Raw genomic sequence first — 18938 nt, 5'->3', positions numbered from 1 at the left:
GTCTCCAACGGTCCCTTAAAATTCTGGCCCATGTCTCTAAGACTAATGGGAGTGATACCACATCTGCTCCTTAGACTGAACAGGGAGAGCTGCTCTCTCTGTGTTTAAAGTGAATGAATCTGATCTTTACCTTGTCTTACTGGAACGTTCACTGTCTGGAAATGTCTGTTTGAAAATGTTTTCCTGTTATATTAATGGAGCAGAGGAGCAGATGTGAGGTACTGTTGAACAGAGAGGTTTGGAAGTGGGTGAAGGGGTGGAGTGACGTTGTGAGTGAGAGGTGCAGTGAGTTGGCCATTCTCAATAGAGTGTCAGGAATGAAGGTTAGAGGAACAGACCAGGCAGGAAACACAGAAAGAGCGAGGAGAAGCTGGTGTGAAAAACAGAGATTAAACAACGGGCTTGTTCATTTGGTTTGGGTCTGGTGTTTAGAATACCCGGAATCTGAGTTCACTTCCCTTCCAACTCAGCGAATTGTATCAACATTATGTTCATAAAACCATAGAATGATACCCAAAGAAGGAGACCATTTGGTCCATTGTGTCAGTGCTGTCTCCTGTAATCTGTACATTTTTCCTTCCAGTATTTATCCCAATTGCTTTTCAAAGTTACTACTGAATCTGCTTTCAAGTCCCGATCAGACAGTGCATTCCAGATCACAACACATCACTGTATAAAAAATCATTCCTCATTTCGCCTCTGGTTCTTTTCTCAATCACCTGATAAATACATCCTCTGGTTACTGACCTTTTTGCCACTGGAAACAATTTCTCCTTATTTAACTTATTAAAAACCTTCTTGATGATGTCACATACTAGACTGCCAGTAAAACTGAAGCCCATGGAATAAAAGGGACAATGACAGCATGCATATGAAGTTTGCAGACTGATAGGAACATAGGAGCAGGAGTAGGCCATTCAGCCCGTCGAGCCCACCCTGCCATTCAATATGATGATGACTGATCGTCCACTTCAATGCCTTTTTCCCACACTATCTCCATATCCCCTATGTCATTTGTATTTAGAAATCTGTCAATCTCTGCTTTAAACATACTCAATGACTGAGCTTCCACAGCCCTCTGAGGTAGAGAATTCCAAAGATTCACAACCCACTGAGTAAAGAAATTTCTCCTCATCTCTGTCCTAAGTGGCTTTCCCCTTACGTTGAAATTGTGTCCCCTGGTTCTCGACTCCTCAACCGGGGGAAACATCTTAGCTTCATCTACCTGTCTATCCCTTTAAATATTTTGTAAGTTTCAATGAGATCACCTCTCATTCTTCAAAACTCTAGAGAATACAGGCCCAGTTTCCCCAATCTCTCTTCATGTGACAGTCCCGCCATCCCGGGAACAAGTCTGGTGAACCTTCGTTGCACTCCCTCTATGGCAATGATATCCTTCCTAAGGTAGGGACTTTCAAACGGCTTTTAGATAGGTATATGGATAAAGGAGAATGATGGGGTATAGATTAAATTGTCCTTGACAGAGGACAAAGGATCGGCACAACATCGTGGGCCGAAGGGCCTGTTCTGTGCTGTATTTTTCTATGTTCTATGTTCTATGTAAGGGGAACAAAACTTCACACAGTATTCCAAAGTGCAGACCAACCAAGGTTATATACAATTGAAGCAAGGCTTCACTACTCCTGTACTCAAATCCTCTTGCGATAGAGGCTAACATATCATTAGCCTTCCTAATTGCTTGCTGCACCTGCATGTTAGCTTTCAGTCACTTATTGACAAGGACACCCAGGCCCCTTTGTACATTCACACTCTTACCATTTAACAAATAATCTGCACATCTGTTTCTCCTACCAAAGTGGATAACCTCACATTTTTACACATTATATTTCATGTGCCACTTTCTTGTCCACTCACTAAGTCTGTCCAAATTCCCTTGAAGCCGCTTTGCAACTTCCTCACAACACACATTCCCACCTAGTTTTGTGTCATCTGCAAACTTGGAAATACTACATTTGGTCCCCGCATCCAAATCATGTGAACAGCTGGGTCACAGTGTGGTGGTGAACAGTTGTATTTCTGTCTGGAGGAAGGTTTACAGTGGGTTCCCCATGGTTCCTCATAACTTCAGTTATGTGCAGACACTGGAAAAGCTGGGGTTGTTCTCCTTGGAGCAGAGCAAGTTCAGAACAACTTTGACAGAGTTAGAATCAAGGAATCAAATGGTTACAGTACAGAAGGAGACCATTCAGTCCATCATGTCCTTGACAGCTCTTTGCAAGAGCAGATCAGCTAATTCCACTCCTCTGCCCTTTCATTGTAGCCCTGCAAATTTTCTCTATTCAGGTGTTTATCCAATTCCCTTTTGAAAGCCACGATTGAATCTGCCTCCAGCACACTCTCAGGCAGTGTATTCCAGATCCAAACCACTCACTCTGTCCCACACCCCTGGTACCATTGCAGAAAATCTTTTCTGTTCATTTCATCCCTCATAAATAATTGAAATGAAATGTTTATTAGGAAATGCACAACATAAAAAGGAGAGAGAAATAAATGCTGAGTAAAATAGAAGTCAATGTTTGGAAGGTAAAAAGAGCAAAAGATGTAACTTTTATTCTGGATGAGTGAGAGGAATATATCACACTTTGGGGCTTTTTAAGAGGATTTACTGATAAACCTGGGATTTGAGAGGAAGCTGCTTCATGGTTTACAGAACAAATTCAGCCCCTGGGGTGGAGGCAACAGCTGCACCGTCCAATAACAGACAGGACGGGGACACTGTCTCAGGCCTGGTGAGCTCAGTCGATGAAAGCATGAAACTCTGAATCTCAAGTTTTTGAGTTTGAGCCCACGGTGGGTGTTTTCTATTTCCTTTTTAGGCTGATTTTACAGGCGTTATCCAGCTCTGAATTCCTCGGCAGAGAGTTCATGGAGTGTTTGAAATGAGATTCAACAGCAGGATGAGAAAATCTCTCCTTGATTCAGGACTCTTACCTCTCTGCAGCATCTCGCTGCTGAAGATTGAACTTTTTCTCATTTCATTCTCAGCTCAGGGTCAGTGTGGATCACTGGGACTTCTGGCTGTCTCCCACTTCACAATCCATCAGTGCTGAGAAATCAATGGGGAATATTACTCACATGTTGTAATGTTTTATAAATACTTGAATGTATTTCACACTGTGTCCAACAGTGTGAATCTCCCCTGGTATATCAGCTCACCAACACTTCAACAGAACATTCACATAATGTGAGCTCTGACATCTGTTCAGATCCCATTCCCAAGACCTGGAAAGTGGGATTGGGCTGGATCGCTCTTTTTCAGCTGGCACAGACACGATTGCTAAATGGTCTCATTCTGTGCCATAAATGTTCTCCATTTTCTATGTTCTATGAAGTGAGGTGTGATTGGGAGGGGCAATTCCACCAGGGTTATATTTTCTACCAAAACAATGACACAAGGGATACTTCACTTTTTTATTCATTCATTCATGCGATGTGGGCATCGCTGGCTAGGCCAGCATTTACTGCCCATGAGAAGGTGGTGGTGAACTGCCTTCTTGAACCGCTGCAGTCCATGTGGGGTAGGTACACCCACAGTGCTGTGAGAAAGGGAGTTCCAGGATTTTGACCCAGCGACAGTGAAGGAACGGCGATATAGTTCCAAGTCAGAATGGTGTGTGGCTTGGAGGGGAACTTGCAGGTGGTGGTATCCCCTGCATTTGCTGCCCTTGCCCTTCTCGGTGGTAAAGGTCGCTGGGTTTGGAAGGTGCTGTCTAAGGAGTCTTGGTGCATTGCTGCAGTGCATCTTGTAGACGGTACACACTGCTGCCACTGTGTGCCGATGGTGGAGGGAGAGAATGTTTGTAGATGGGGTGCCAATCAAGTGGGCTGCTTTGTCCTGGACGGTGTTGAGATTCTTGAGTTGGAATTGCACCCATCCACGCAAGTGGAGAGTATTCCATCACACTCTTGACTTGTGAATTGCAGATGGTGGACAGGCTTTGGGGAGTCAGGAGTCATGGATGAGTGAGAGGAATATATCACACTTTGGGGCTTTTGTAAGAGGATTTATTGATAAACCTAGGATTTGAGAGGAAGCTGCTTCATGGTTTACAGAACAAATTCAGCCCCTGGGGTGGAGCCAACAGCTGCACTGTAATTACTCACCTCAGGATTCCAAGCCTCTGACCTGCTCTTCTAGTCACGTTATTTGTATGGCTACCCATGGTAACCCCCATGATGTTGATGGTGGGGGATTCAGTGATTGTAATGCTATTGAATGTCAAGGGGAGATAGTTAGATTCTCTCTTGTTGGAGATGGTCATTGCCTGGCACTTGTGTGGTGCAAATATTACTTGCCACTTATCATCCCAAGCCTGTGAGACTGAAATAGCTCAGTTGGGAGTGTGTTGGACTGAAGATCCCTGGTTCAATCTGGGGTTTTGGCAGTTCTCCTTTATTCTGCATCGCCCTTTGGTTTTGACTCTTGAGCTGCACAATTTACACTGAAATTATTTACCCAACTCTGAAGGTTGGATTGGAATAGAGAGATATCAAGGATGGGAAATATTTACATTGTCTGCTTTAGCTTATTCTCTATCTCCTTGTGTCCTTTTCCCCAGTTTTTGAATCTTTCGGGGCCGGGTGAACATTTGATTTGCTGCATATGTCCCAAACTGAAGCCTTTTCCACATCTCTGGGCGGTCAGACTCGCTCTGTCTGTTTTTGCTGCTCGTGACCATTAACGAGAACAGGCCACGAGTTCAATGTTTATCAGCAAACGGAAGATAATTGGAAAGAATTCTGTGTTACTCCAGACCAGTGACAAAGATGCAATGGATGTTATTCAAAATAAATTCCCTTTGACATTTGATGTAAACTTGTTTGCATCTAAAAGTTGGATTTTAAGTGTTGCAAAAATGTGTCAAATTAATGACTGACCATGTGACAGTGCACATGGGGATCAAATCCACAGCCTTGTTGTTATCAACACTGCGTCCTAACCAACTGAACTAAGCGGCCGATAGACAGAGCCAGGTATGGGTTTGAGCCGCACGCTGTGCGGTTTGTGTTTTATTTCTCACACTGGGTGACAGAGCGATTGTACAAACAATGGACACATCACATCCCTGAAACATTGTTCTGATATAAAACAGTGTGAAATAAGAACTGAGCATGGAAATGGAACGGAACCAGAAATCAGGACTTTAATCTATTAAAGTTGATCTTGAAATTCTACCATGCACGAATATTCCAAGAGAACGAACTCTCTTCTGATATAAAATCCAGGAACTTGAGCTGCTGTAAAACATAACTGAGCCTGACGTGATTTGAACACACAACCTTCTGATCTGGAGTCAGACACGCTACCGTTGTGCCACAAGCTCACAGATAAAGCAAAGTCTTCCATTCCTGGCAGATTTACTTCTTGTTTAGATTCAGTGATTGAAATTAATTCAATCCTCATCTGACCTCCGCTCTGTAAAGGCCTGCCACCCGACCTGAACCCGACGGGACCCGACGACCTGTGTCGGGTCCGGGTCGTGTTGGGTCGCTCTTCCGGGTCTGGCTTTCGGGCTCGGGTCAGGTCGGGCCAGGTTCGGGTTGGGCTGGGTCCAGGTCGGGCTGAGTCCGTGTCGGACACACACAGTAAGTATTACATTTAACTCTGCTGGGAAGTTGAGTTTAATAAGTGTCAAAAGTTGAAAAGCCAACCTAAGCTGGGAGTCCGGGTCATCAAGGAGGGAAACTCTGAGTCTGCTCAGTGAGCAAGTGAGCATCTCTATGACGTCATTGCGCTCATGCTGCAGCTTCCTGTAGATTCGGAATCGGGAGGTAGATAAAGTGAACATTCCAGTGGTCGGGTAAGGCTCGGGTTAGTTTGGGCGTGGGAATAAATGGAGATACTCGGGCCGGGTCGGGCTCGGGTCCAATGTGGTTCTGTCAGGTTCGTGTCGGGTTTTTTTTCCTGACCTGAGCAGGCCTTTACCGCTCTGTCAGTTCAGTGCCTTATTTAAACTATTACTTGGAGTTCTGTTTTACAGGGTCTCGGCTGTTTAAGTGTTTCCCAGACCCACTACTCTGATTAATCAGACATTTTGCTGCTAACTGCTGCTGCTACAATTGAAATGTAAAAAAGAATTTCCAGTGACCTGCAACCAATGGACAAATACATTTCAGAAAGATAAAGCTCATTCACCAATCCACAAATGTGTTTTTCTGCTTATATTTATAAACAACTCCTTCTCTCCACTATGAGAACTATACAATCACTCCAGTTATTTGAAAGTTAGTATAAGATGTTCCAGTTCATCAATTTTAAAACTGCAGCAGGTATTTTCCAGAAAACTTCTCTGTTGGAACCTCAGTCCCATTTAGATTGAAAGTGGACAATTAATGTATTCACTTGTTCATTGCGGACAGGTGTCTGACTTCGAATAAATCTCATTAACTTTCAATGAGGTGGCAGTATTTCTGTGCTCCCATTTTACACAGCCTGTCCTGTTCATGCACCATGTTTTTATTCTCCTCTCCCATTCTCCACAGGATACAGATTACAAGCATCATCAATCGAGCTGTTGAAAAGCATTGGAAGATTCTGGTCACACAGGTATTGAAACATTCATTTTCTGCCATTTTACAAGTTGGTTGCTTTAAACATAGTACGATGTGTAATAATCTTGAAAAGAGATTCTCTTCAATATCCAATACAAACTGAATTACAAACCTGACAGACAAACACAGGAGAACAAGTGACTCGTGAACACAAACCTCATGGTGCTCATTTTCAGATTTATTGCAGTCATCCGACAAAACAAGTGAAAGAATATTCCAGTGAAATGATTTGGAAAGTCGGGGTGACTTTTGTTGGTGCCTTTCTTTGCTCTGTTGGTGAAACTTTCTTGAACCTGACTCCTGTTCATGTCTCTGTTTCCTCTATTGAATGAGGAAGGAGGTATTTGATCAGAAATCAACTGGATTGTGTACCTTTGAGAGGGGATTTCTGCACCGTCAGGGCTGGAAACAGGAGTGAGTGAAAGACAATGTGTGGAGTTTGATTTTGTACAGAGGGAGAGCAAATCTAACAGGACTGTGAGATATTGGCCTGGATTTTACAGCCCCAATAGCGGTGAACTCTGAGACTTTCACTGCTATTGAGGGTCTGAACAGCACTGCAACTGCTGGTACATGCACACACTAACACCAGCATCTGGAAGTTGTGGTGGTGAGAAATGTGCTTAGAAGGAGCCTCTGATCATAATCGCACCAGCCCACTCTTTAAAGTGACAGGGACCTGTAGTTCAGCAATTTGGGCTCATTGCCCACAATGTACCCTGATTTTTACCTGGGTTGGATTAAAGCCAGTACCAACAGGCTCAGGGTTGCTCGGGAAGGACTTTTCTGTTGACACAACAGCTCCACTATTCCAGGAAGACACCGGCAGCAGCAGTTGTCAACTTTAAGAGGGAGTTCAGACATTTTAAATGTTGTATTTTATTTCTTAATTGTATGTAAGTTTTTAGCATAGCCTGATCAGAGTTCTTAAATTTACATCTGACTTTTTATTAACAAGATTGAAGTGCTTTTAAAAGATCTCTAAATGTATATGACTTTTTATCAAGATTTACTTGGCTTCTTTGAAAAGACTCTTGAGCAAGATTGAAGTGACTTTTAAAAACTACATCTTATCCTTTAAAATCCTGCTTCCATGTAGATGACATTGGAAGATGACTTCAGAATAACTTAGACTATCTTTCTAACAGGTACTGCAACAGCTTAAGTCCTACTTTTCTGCAAAAGCTGGTGAATTACCTTCCGGGAGCGGAGAGGAGCGGAGCGGAGCAGACCTATATGGACCGATATGAGGAGAACGCCGACAGCGGAGCCTATAAATCCAATCCGAGGATCGAGGCCCAGTCTCTTACCTTCCAGGAGTGGAGTGGAGATCTTCCAGTGTGCTGGAGTTTTGAAAAAAAAGAAGCCAACTGTGATGTCAGAGGAGAGCTGCAAGGTGATTGGTTGGTGAGTCACTGCTGTTCGTGTATTTAAATATCTTAAAGAAAAGGGCAAAGTTTTTTACCTGAAAAAAAAACCTCTGCTGATAAGATGAGTACTACTAAATTGTTTTTTTTATTCAGTGTAGCTTATGAAGGACTTTAGATTGTAGTGGGTAGAACAAGGCCCCTAGTGTCATTAGTATTTTTTAATTAAGGGAGTAACTAATTAATCTAAGGGTAAGTCATGGCAGGAGAGCTCAGCCCCGTGATATGCTCCTCCTGCGCTATGTGGGGATTCAGGAACCCTCCCAGTCTCCATGACGACCATGTGTGCAGGAAGTGTATCCAGCTGCAGCTACTGGCTACTCGCATTATGGAGCTGGACCTGCGGGTGGTTTCACTGTGGAGCGTCCACGAAGCTGAGGGCGTCATGGATAGCATGTTTAGTGAGGTGGTCGCACCGCAGGTAATGGATGCACAGGCAGAAAAGGGATGGGTGACCACCAGATGGAATAGTAGGAGCAGGCAGGTAGTGCAGGAGTCCCCTGTGGCCATCCCCCTCTCAAACAGATACACCGCTTTGGTTCCTGTTGGGGGGAAGACCTCCCAGGGGAAAAGAGCAACAGCGCGGTCCGTGGCACCACGGAGGGCTCTGCTGCACAGCAGGGGAGGAAAAGGAGTGGAAGAGGTATTGTGATAGGGGATTCTATCATAAGGGGTGCAGATAGGCGTTTCTGTGGCCGCAAACGAGACTCCAGAATGGTATGTTGCCTCCCTAATACTAGGGTCAAGGATGTTTCGGAGCAGCTGCCGGAAATTCTGAAAGGGGAGGGTGTGCAGCCAGAGATCATGGTCCATATTGGTACGAACGACATAGGCAGGAAGAGAGATGAGGTTCTGCAAAGTGAATATAGGGAGTTAGGCAGAAGGTTAAAGAGCAGGACCTCTAGGGTTGTAATCTCAGGATTACTCCCTGTGACACGTGCTAGTGCGGGTAGGAATAGGAGGATTAGGCAAATGAATGCGTTGCTGAAGACTGGAGAAGGCAGGAGGGCTTCAGGTACTTGGATCATTGGGATCTCTTCTGGTGCAGAGGTGACCTGTACAAGAGGGACGGTTTGCATCTGAACTGGAAGGGGACCAATATCCTTGTCGGGAGATTTTATAGTAATACACGGGGGGGTTGAAACTAGTCTTGCAGCGGGGGTGGGACCCAAAGTAGTAGTCTCTCCGATGAGATAGTTGAGGCAAATGGAGAGGTTAAAGCAAGCAAGTCCAGTAGGCAGGCCAGGCAGGGGCAGGACAGGGAGCGTGGAAGGTCTGGTGGGCTAAACTGCATTTACTTTAATGCAAGTATCCTTACAGGTAAGGCAGATGAACTCAGAGCATGGATCGGTACATGGGATTGTGATATTGTAGCTATTACGGAAACGTGGTTGAGGGATGGGCAGGACTGGCAGCTCAATGTTCCGCGGTACCGATCCTTCCGGCGTGACAGAGGTGGAGGTAAGAGAGGAGGGGGAGTTGCACTATTGATTAGGGAGGACATCACGGCAGTACTTAGAGAGGATATCCCGGGGTGAATGTCCAGTGAGGCCATACTGGTAGAACTTAGAAATAATAAAAGGGTGATCCCTTTGATGGGATTATACTATAGGCCCCCCAATAGTCAGAGGGAAGTGGAGGAGCATATATGTAGGGAAATCACAGATAGGTGTAGGAATTGTAGGGTTGTAATAGTAGGTGATTTTAACTTCCCTAATATTGACTGGGACTGCCTTAGTGCTAAGGGATCAGATGGGGAATAATTTGTTAAGTGAATCCAGGATAGATTTCTGAAGCAGTACGTGGATGGCCCGACTAGAGAAGGGGCTACACTCGATCTCCTCTTCGGAAATGAGGATGGGCAGGTGGTTGGTGTGTCAGTGGGGGCGCACTTTGGGACCAGTGACCATAACTCTATTAGCTTCAAGATAGTTATGAAAAAGAATAGGACTGGTCCTCAGCTTGAAGTCCTAAATTGGGGGAAGGCTAATTTCCATGGCATCAGACAGGAACTCTCAAAAGTTGAATGGGAGAGGCTGTTTACAGGTAAAGGGACGTCTGGCAAGTGGGAGGCTTTTAAAAGTGAGATAGGAAGAGTTCAGGGCCAGCATGTTCCTGTTAGATGGAAGGGCAAGGCTGGCAAGTTTAGGGAACCTTGGTTGACGAGGGATATTGAGGGTCTGGTCAGGACAAAGAAGGAGGCATACGTCAGGTATAGGCAGCTGGGATCGAGTGACTCCCTCGAGAAGTATAGGGGATGTAGGAGTACACTTAAGAAGGAAATTAGGAGGGCGAAAAGGGGCCATGAGATTTCCCTGGCAGATAAGATAAAGGAGAATCCTAAAAGATTCTATAAGTATATTAAGAGTAAAAGGGTAGCTCGGGAGAGAGTAGGTCCCCTTAAGGATCAGTGTGGCAATCTATGTGTGAAGCCACGCGAAATGGGCGAGGTCTTAAATGAATATTTCTCGTCTGTATTTACCGTGGAGAAGGTCATGGAAGCTAGTGAGTTCAAGGGAGGGAACAGCGATATCCTGCAGCATATCAACATTACAAAGGAGGAGGTGTTGGAGGTTTTGAAGCGCATTAAGGTGGATAAATCCCCAGGGCCTGATCAGATGTATCCTAGGATGCTATGGGAAGCAAGGGAGGAGATTGCTGGGGCGCTGGCAGAGATTTTTGTATCATCGTTAGCCACGGGTGAGGTACCGGAAGACTGGAGGATAGCTAATTTGTTAATTAATAAATTAAATAACAAATCATGTTGCCTCTTTCTCTTCTAAACTCTGGTGGAGACAAGCCTAGCTTGTCCAATCTTTCCTCGTAAGACAGCCCACCCATTCCATGTATTAGTCTCGTAAACTTTCTCTGTACTACCTCCAATGCATTTACATCCTTCCGCAAATAAGGAGACCAGTACTGTACTCAGTACTGCAGAAGAGGTCTCACCAATGTCCTGTATAGCTGAAGCATAACCTCCCTACTATTGTATTCAATTCCCATGGTGATAAATGATAACATTCGATTAGCTTTCCTAATTACGTGCTGGACCTGCATACTAACCTTTTGCAATTCATGCCCTCGGACACCCAGATCCCTCTGCATCTCAGAGCTCTGCAATCTCTCACCATTTAGATAATATGCTTTTTTATTCTTCCTGCCATAGTGGACAATTTCCGACTTTCCCACATTATACTCCATTTGCCAGGTCTTTGCCCAATCACTTAAGCTATCTATGTCCCTTTGTAGCCCCCTTATGTCCTCTTCACAACCTACTTTCCTACCTATCTTTGTGATCAGCAAATTTAGCAACAATACCTTCAGTCCCTTCATCTAAGTCATTTATATAAATTGTAAAAAGTTGAGGCCCCAGCACAGATCCCTGTGGCACACCACTCGTTACTTCTTGCCAACCAGAAAATGACCCATTTATGCTGACTCTCTGTTTCCTGTCAGCTAGCCAATCTTCTATCCATGCCAATATGTTACCCCCGACACCATGAGCTTTTATTTTCTGCAATAACCTTTGATATGGCACCTTATCCTTCTGGAAATCGAAATACAATACATCCACTTGTTCCCCTTTATCCACAGCACATGTAACTCCCTCAAAGAACTCCAATAAATTGGTTAAACATGATTTCCCTTTCAAAAAACCATGTTGACTCTGCCTGATTACCTTAATTTTTTCTAAATGCCCTGCTATAACATCCTCTGTAATAGCTCCAAACACTTTCCCTAAGACAAATGTTAAGCTAACTGGCCTGTCGTTTCCTGCTTTCTGTCTCCCTCCCTTTTTGAATAAATGAGTTACATTCACTCTTTTCCAATCTAACGGAACCTTCCCGAATCTAGGGAATTTTGGAATATTAAAACCAGCGCATCAACTATCTCACTAGCCAATTCAGGACCTGGCGACTTGTCAACCCGCAGCTCCAACAATTTGTTTAGTACCACTTCCCTGGTGATTGTAATTTTCTTGAGTTCCTCCATCCCTTCAATTTCCTGATATACGGCTAATACTGGGATGTTATTTGTATCCTCAATAGTGAAGACCGATGCAAAGTATCTGTTCAGTTCATCTGCCATCTCTTAATTATCCATTATTAATTCCCCAGACACACTTTCTATAGGACCAACAGTCGCTTTGTTAACTCTTTTCTTTTTAAAATATCTTTCGAAACTCTTACTAGTTGTCTTGAAATTTCTTGCGAGCTTTCTCTCATACTCTAATTTTACCTTCCTTATCAATCTTTTAGTAATTCTTTGCTGTTTTTTTTATATTCTGTCCAATCTTCTGACCTGCCTCCCATCTTTGCACAATTATAGGCTTTTTCTTTAAGTTTGATAGTATCTTTAACTGTTTTCGTGAACCATGGATGGTGAGTCCCACCTTTGGAACTTTTCTTTCTCGTTGAAATGTATCTATTCTGTGTAGTCTGAAATATCCCCTTAAATGTCTGCCACTGCATCTCTATTGACTTATCCCTTAACCTAATTTGCCAGTTCACTTTAGCTAGCTCTGCTTTCATGACCTTATAATTGCCCTTATTTAAATTTAAAATACTAGTCTGGGACCCACTCTCCTCACCCTCAAACTAAATGTAAAATTCAATCATATTATAATCGCTACTACCTAGGGGCACCTTAACTATGAGGTCATTAATTAATCCTATCTCGTTGCACAATGCCAGGTCTAGTATAGCCTGCTCTCTGGTTGGCTCCAGAATGTATTGTTCCAAGAAATTATCCCCAAAACATTCTATGTACTCCTCATCTAGGCTACCTCTGCCCATCTGAATTTTCCAGTCTATATGTAGATTAAAATCCCCCATAATTATCACAGTACCTTTCTGCCAAGCTGCCATTATTTCTTCCTTTATATCCCATCCGACAGTGTGGTTAATGTTAGGTGGCCTGTACACCACTCCCACAAGTGACTTCTTGCCTTCATGATTTCTCATTTGTACCCAAACTGCTTCTGCATCCTGATCTCCAGAACTCAGGTCATCCCTCTCTATTACGCTAATACCATCATTAATTAACAGAGCTACCCCGCCACCTTTTCCAAGCTTCCTGTCCTTCCAAAATGCCATGTCACCTCCAATATTCTCATCCCAATCTATGTCGCCCTGCAGCCATATCTCTGTAATGACTATCAGATCGTACTTATTTATTCTATTTGTGCTCTCAGTTCATCTGTTTTGTTTTGAATGCATCATGCAGTCAGATACAGAGCATTTAGTTTTGTCCTTTTATTTATTTTTGTCACCTCTAGCCTTATCTGTCGATTTACTCTTAGATTTGTACATTCTGTCCCTTCCTGTCACAGTCTGTTTATCATTTCCCATATTTATACCTTTCTCTCTTGCCTTGTCTCTCCTCCTTGATTCACCATATCTTCCCAAATTTGATCCCTTGCCCCCACTATTCAGTTTAAAACCGTCTCTACTTCCCTCGTTATGTGGCTCGCTAGAACACCGGCACCAGCACGGTTCAGGTGCAGACCGTCCCAACGGTACAGCCACCTCTTTCCCCAGTACTGGTGCCAATGCCCCACGAACCAGAACCCACTACTACCACACCAGTCTTTCAGCCGCACATTACTTTCTCTAATCTTATTTGTCCTATGCCAATTTGCACATGGCTCAGGTATTAATCCAGAGATGATTAACTTTGAGGTTCTGCTTCTTAATTTGCTGCCTAGATCCTCATACTGACTGTGCAGAACCTCTATCCTTGTCCTGCCTATGCCGTTGGTACCGACATGAACCACGACGACTGGATCCTCCCCCTCCCATTGTATGTTTCGCTCCAGCCCTGAGCAGACGTCCTGAATCCTGGCACCGGCAGGCAACACAGCCGTCTGGACTCTTGCTCTTTGCTGCAGAGAACAGAGTCAATCCACCTTACTATACTGTCCCCTACTACCACTACATTCCTTTTTTCTCCCTCTTTGAGCCGCAAACACTTACTGCAGACGTGTTTGCCCTGGATCACACTGGCATCCAGGAGCTCCCACATGCTGCAGCTGTGACACATCACCTGTCCTGTCATCCTTAACGTGTTTCAATTAACTACTTAATTATTTTATTCAATTGTTTATTTTATTGTATATTTTATTAAGCTTACCACTAGTTTGTTTACTATTTTAAACGTTAGGACTAAAATGGACCTTAATCACTTACCAGATAGTCATCAAACATGCAGCTTCTTCCAAATCAATGAACTACCTGCTTGCCTGTGATGTCACAGCTTACCAGATCCTCACCAAACAGCTCCTTCCACTGCACCGAAGAAAGAACCAAATCCTGTGCGCTCACCCCAGCGGCTCTCTGTTTCCCTGCTCTCACTTCTCCATTGTGACGTCACTCCTCGATTTTATTCCCCTGCTCTGCTCCTCTCTCTCTCGCTCTGTCTCCGAGTCTGTGCTTTTGGCGCATTTCTTCATTTGTTGTTCCGTTGTGCTCCTCTGTTTCTGGTCCAAAATCTAACTCTGGTGGGACTTGAACCCACAACCTTTGAATATCTTCTTAGTCATCATTTAGAAGTCCAACACGCTATCCATTGCGCCACAGAGCCTCACACAATTTTATCAACATCACTAAGGCCTTTGATCTTGTCAGCAGAGACGGCCTCTTCAAACTGCGATGGAACATAGGCTGCCCTCCTGACCTCTTGGGCATCATCTCTTCTTTCCACGAGAACATGCACAGTTCCATCAGTTACAATGGAGCAACATCAGACGCTTTCAAGATCAGCAGTGGGGTAAAGCAGGGCTGCGCGCTGGCGCCAACTCTCTTAGGAACAGAGGAACATAGGAGTAAGCTATTCAGCCCGTCGAGCCTGCTCTGTCATTCAATTCGATCATGGCTGATCACCTACCTCAAAGCCCCTTTCCCATGCTATCCCCATATCCCTTGATGTCATGAGTATCAAGATTTCTATCAATTTCTGTCTTGAACATGCTCAATGATTGAGCTGCCACAGCCCTCTGGGGCACAGTATTCCAATGATTCACCACCGTCTGAGTGAAGAAATTCCACCCATCTCAGTTTTAAATGGCCTACTCCTTATTCTGAGACGATGTCCTTTGGTTTTAGACTCACCAACCAGGGCAAACATCCTGTCTACATCCACACTGTCACGCCCTGTAAGAATTTTGTCAGTTTCAATCAGATCACCTCTCATTCTTCGAAACTTTAAGGAATACAGGCCCAGTTTCCTCATAAGACAATCCCACCATCCTAGGGATTAGTCTGGTGACACAAAAACAAGAAATGCTGGAACCACTCAGCAGGTCTGGCAGCATCTGTGAAAAGAGAAGCAGAGTTAACGTTTCAGGTCAGTGACCCTTCTTCGGAACTGACATATATTAGAAAAGTCACAGGTTATAAGCAAGTGAGGTGGGGGTGGGGCAAGAGATAACAAAGGAGAAGGTGTAGATTGGACAAGGCCACATAGCTGACCAAAAGGTCATGCAGCAAAGGCAAACAATATGTTAATGGTGTGTTGAAAGACAAAGCATTAGTACAGATTAGGTAATAACGGACTGAATATTGAACAGCAGCAAGTACAAACCTGAAAAAAAACAGTAGGTAAGCAAACTGAACAAACTGAGATGAAATGAAATAAATGCAAAAAAAAGATTTGTCTGTTGACCCTCTGTTTCACCCCCTCTATGGCAAGTGTATCCTTCATAAGATGAGGAGACTAAACTGTACACAATACTCCAGTGCGGATTCACCAAGGCTCCATACAATTGCAGCAAGACATCTTTACTCCTGTACTCATGACCCCTCATGTGGGTACAACATACCATTTGCCTTCCTAATTGATTGCTGCACCTGCACAAGAGCTTTTAGTGTCTCAGGAACAAGGACACCCAGGTCCCTTTGGACATCAACACTTCCCAACCTCTCACCATTTAAGAAATACTCTGTCTTTCTGTTTATTCCACCAAAGTGGATAACTTCACACTTATTCACATTATATTCCATGTTCTTGCCCATTCACTGAGCCGCTCCAGGTCCCCTGGAAGCCTCTCTGCATCCTCCTCACAACTCACACTTCACCGAGCTTTGTGTCATCTGCAAACTTGGAAATATTACATTTAATTCCCATATCCAAATCATTTATATAGGTTGTTAACAGCTGTGGCTCCAACACTGATCCTTGCAGTACCCCAATAGTAACAGCCTGCCATCCTGAGAAGGACCCGTTATTCCTGCTCTCTGTTTTTGGTCTGTTAACCAATTCTCAATCCATATCAGTATATTATCCCCAAGCCTATGTGCTCTGATATTGTTTACTCACCTCCTGTGTGGGACCTTACCAAAGGAAAATACAAATACCACACATCCACTGGTTCTCCTTTATCTGTTCTATAGGTAACATCCTCAAAAAACTCAACAGGTTTTTCAAACCTGTTTTTCTTTTCATAAATCTATGTTGACTCTGCCCAATCATATCATTATTTTCTCACTGTCTAGTTATCACATCCTTTATAAGTGGCATATTCTTCTCCATGCTGCTATTGTACGCTTTCAGTGACTCAGATGGGGGTGTTCACCTGCACATCAGAGCTGACGATAAGCTGTTCAACTTGGCAAGACTGTGCGCCAAGACCAAAGTGGGGAAATTCCTAGTCTGTGAGTTGCTGTTTGCTGATGATGCTGTGCTGACATCCCATAATGAAGTTCACTGACAGCAGCTTGTAGATCGGTTCTCCCTGGCCTGCAAAGAGTTTGGACTGACAATCAGCATCAGGAAGATGAAAGTTATGGGCCAGGACGTAGAGACTCCACTTTCCATCAACATCGACAACCTCACTTTGGAGGTTGTCAACAGCTTCACATACCTTCAATCAACAATCACCAGCAATCTGTCCCTTGATGCTGAAATCAGCACCAGGATTGCCAATGCTGCAGCTGTCATGTCAAAGTTGAGAAGACAAGTGTGAACCAACAGCACAGGGCGGCACAGTGGCGCAGTGGTTAGCACCGCAGCCTCACAGCTCCAGGGACCTGGGTTTGATTCTGGGTACTGCCTGTGTGGAGTTTGCAAGTTCTCCCTGTGTCTGTGTGGGTTTCCTCCCACAAGCCAAAAGACTTGCAGGTTGGTAGGTAAATTGGCCATTATAAATTGTCACTAGTATAGGTAGGTGGTAGGGAAATATAGGGACAGGTGGGGATGTTTGGTAGGAATATGGGATTAGTGTAGGATTAGTGTAAATGGGTGGTTGATGGTCAGCATAGACTCGGTGGGCTGAAGGGCCTGTTTCAGTGCTGTATCTCTAATCAAAGTGACCGAAAATACAAAGCTCCATGTGTACCAGGCTTGTGTTCTCAGCACCCTCCTTTAGAGTAGAGAAGCATCAACAACTGATACAAACCAAAAAAAGAAGCTGAACAGCTTCCACCTCCACTGCCTCAGATGGATACTGGGCATCTCCTGGCAGGACAGAGTGCCGAATGCGGAAGTACACCAGCGTGCAGGGATCCGCAGCATGTTTGCCCTCTTGAGTCAGCGGTGACTCTGTTGACTGGGCCAAATGGATGATGGTCACATTGCCAAATACATGCTCGATGGTGAGCTTGCAATCAGCACGAGATCAACAGGTCAGGGAAAAAAATCAAGTCCTTTGGAGAGGTTTGAGTTAATTCAGGAGAGTGGGCATGGATTTATAAATGGGAGTTCATGCTTGACGAATCTAACTGCATTTGTTGATAAACTATCTGAGAATGCTGATGAAGGGAATGCAGTGGATGTTGTTTATATGGATGTTACGAAAGCATTTTATAAAGTACCACATAAAAGGGTGGTTAACAAAATTGAGGTTCATGGATTAGGAGGGTCAGTGTCCATTTGGATAGTAAATTGTTTTAAAGACTGAAAACAGCGAGTCTTATTAAATGGTTCTCGGTCAGACTGGAGGATAGTCGATAGTGGTGTTCCCCAAGGGTCAGTGCGAGAACCACTGCTTTTTTTGCTAAAGGTAAGTGACTTGGATCTTGGAATACAGCGTAGAATCTCAAAATATGCCGATGACACCAAACTTGGAGGAGTGACAAACAGTGAGGATGATATGAACTGCCTGCAACAGGACAGTGATAGGCTAGCAGAATGGGCAGACAGGTGGCAGATGGAATTTAATAGTGACAAGTGTGAGGTGATGTAAAGGAATAGGGAATACCTCTCAGCAGCATCTCACTATGAAAGATTGAATTTGATCTCATTTCATTCTCAGCTCGGGGTCTGTGCGGCTCAGTGGCACTTCTGGCTGTCTCCCGCTTCACAATCCATCAGTACTGAGAAAGCAATGGGAAATATTACTCACATGTTGTGTTCTTTAATTTTTTGGAAAACTTGAATGTATGTATTTTCTTCCAAAACACGGACACCAAGACACCATTAATGTAGGGCTGAAATAGCTCAGTTGGGAGAGCGTTAGACTGAAGATTTAAAGGTCCCTGGTTCAATCCCGGGTTTCAGCAATTTTGCTTCCTTATGTGTCCCTTGCCTTGGTTCTGATTTTCCAGTTGCACAATTTACTTTGAAATTATTTACCAAGCACCAGTGGATTGAATTTGAGAAACAACACAGAGTCATTTACAACATAGAAGGTGGTCATTTGGCCTATCACGTCCATGCTGGCTCTCCCCGGAGCAATCTAGTCAGTTCCACTCACAAGCTTGATCCCTTTCCTCCTGCAAGTTTCTTTCCTTCAAGTATCCATCCAATTTCCTTTTCAAATCATTGATTGTCTCTGCTTCCACCACACTCGTGGGCCAAGACATTACCACCCACAACATAAAAAATTCCACCTCATCAAGGATGGGAAATACTTACATCTTCTATATTTGCTTATTCTCTATTTCTATGAGAATAGACTGGCAGTCAACATGAAAGGAAACCCAAAAATCTTCGAGCAGCATG

The 18938-nt window shown here is 44.0% G+C and overlaps 3 non-coding genes across 3 annotated transcripts; 1 reads left to right on the top strand and 2 right to left on the bottom strand.

Annotated features, from left to right (window-relative positions):
- Nucleotides 1–5273: 5273 nt before the first annotated feature.
- On the bottom strand, nucleotides 5274–5345 carry trnaw-cca (transfer RNA tryptophan (anticodon CCA)). The gene has a single exon. It is a non-coding gene; the product is annotated as a tRNA-Trp (tRNA).
- Nucleotides 5346–14491: 9146 nt separating this feature from the next.
- Nucleotides 14492–14582, bottom strand: trnar-ucu (transfer RNA arginine (anticodon UCU)). The gene is given in 2 exon segments: nucleotides 14492–14527; nucleotides 14546–14582. It is a non-coding gene; the product is annotated as a tRNA-Arg (tRNA).
- Nucleotides 14583–18423: 3841 nt separating this feature from the next.
- trnaf-gaa (transfer RNA phenylalanine (anticodon GAA)) lies at nucleotides 18424–18496 on the top strand. Its single transcript has one exon. It is a non-coding gene; the product is annotated as a tRNA-Phe (tRNA).
- The last annotated feature ends 442 nt before the right edge of the window (nucleotides 18497–18938 follow it).

This window comes from Heterodontus francisci, chromosome 35, assembly GCF_036365525.1.
Source record: "Heterodontus francisci isolate sHetFra1 chromosome 35, sHetFra1.hap1, whole genome shotgun sequence".
In the NCBI taxonomy this organism is placed as follows: Eukaryota; Metazoa; Chordata; class Chondrichthyes; order Heterodontiformes; family Heterodontidae; genus Heterodontus; species Heterodontus francisci.
The sequence above is the reverse complement of the archived record's forward strand: the minus strand, read 5'-3'. Positions and strand labels throughout refer to the sequence as shown.